Source organism: Corylus avellana, chromosome ca5 (assembly GCF_901000735.1).
Source record: "Corylus avellana chromosome ca5, CavTom2PMs-1.0".
NCBI classification, from domain to species: Eukaryota; Viridiplantae; Streptophyta; class Magnoliopsida; order Fagales; family Betulaceae; genus Corylus; species Corylus avellana.
In genome coordinates, this window is record NC_081545.1 from 10,084,660 (window position 1) to 10,086,138 (window position 1,479).

The 1,479-nt window shown below is 39.4% G+C and overlaps 1 protein-coding gene across 1 annotated transcript in view; it reads right to left on the reverse strand.

Moving 5' to 3' along the window:
- LOC132181743 (wax ester synthase/diacylglycerol acyltransferase 5-like) overlaps positions 1–1,479 on the reverse strand; it is a 97,353-nt gene that overhangs the window by 38,518 nt on the left and 57,356 nt on the right. The gene's annotated exons all lie outside the window — the stretch shown is intronic.

Consider the following 1,479-nt stretch of genomic DNA (forward strand, 5'->3'; position numbering starts at 1 on the left):
AGTTCTGAACCGCAATTTCCATGCCGATTTTCTCTTCTTTGCCTATGCGGGAATTAACATCAATGATAGCACCTATGTTCATAACTTCTTTAGCAATGGCGGCTTCAGCTCCATGGTAGAGAACGAAAAGAAAAGAGACGAGTGCAAGAAAGAGTACTACTCACTACAAGCAATATGGTCTTTAGCGACCAAACAAATAGCGGCAATCCCAAAGTCGCCGCTATTGAGGGGTCATTACCGGCGACTTTTTTTAGTTGCCGCTAATGATCCATTAATAGCGGCGACCTGTGGGTCGCCGCTAATAGTCGACACTAAAAACTAAAAAAAAAATTTATTTAGCAGCAACAACAATAACGGCGACTATAAGTCGCCGCTATTAAGCATCATTAGCGGCAACTCTGCGGGGTCGCCGCTATTAAACAACAATAGCGGCCACCCTTATCGCCGCTAATAATACACCAAATAGCGGGAACGTTAGGGTCGCCGCTGATGAGAGTCAACAGCGGCGACTCTGAACAGTCGCCGCTAATAAGTGGTCATTAGCGGCGACTCTACAGTTGCCGCTATTGACATAAGAAAAAATTAAAAAAATAATTAGCGGCGATAACAGAGTCGCCACTATTGACAGAGGAAAAAAGTAATTAAAATTAATAGCGGCGACTTTTGGGTCATCGCTATTGACACGGGAAAAGTAATTAAAATTAATTAGCGGCGACCCAAAAGTCGCCGCTATTAATGGGTCAGTAGCGGCGACTAAAAAAGTTGCCGCTATTGACACGGGAAAAAGTAATTTCAATTAATTAGCGGCGACCCAAAAGTTGCCGCTATTAATGGGTCATTAGCGGCGACGTTTTTAGTGGCCGCTAATGACTCCTCAATAGCGGCGACTATAGGAGTGGCCGCTATTGACACGGGAAAAAGTAATTTAAATTAATTAGCGGCGACCCAAAAGTCGCCGCTATTAATGGGTCAGTAGCGGCGACTAAAAAAGTTGCCGCTAATGACCCCTCAATAGCGGCGACTATTGGGTGGCCGCTATTGACACGGGAAAAAGTAATTTCAATTAATTAGCGGCGACCCCAAAGTTGCCGCTATTAATGGGTCATTACCGCTATTGACACCACAAAAAAAAAAAAAAATTATAAATATTGGGGCGATGCTATTGATCCTACATATATAATAGAAAAAATTATTTACCAAAAATTCACCTCGAATCCTCCGATAATATGTCATTATTTCTTTTATATTAATTATTGGTGAATTTTTTCTATTTTTCTATTTTCTATTCTTATTTTATATAAAAAATCAATATTTATTTTTTTCTTTTAAAGAAAACAAATTCTCCTATTAATTATTATTGAAGTTTTCTATTTCTTATTCTTATTTAAACGTTTGATCGAACAATTGACCGATTTTGGTGAATTAATTCGATTGATCGTGATAGGATCAAATGATTGATCAAACATCCGATCGATCCAG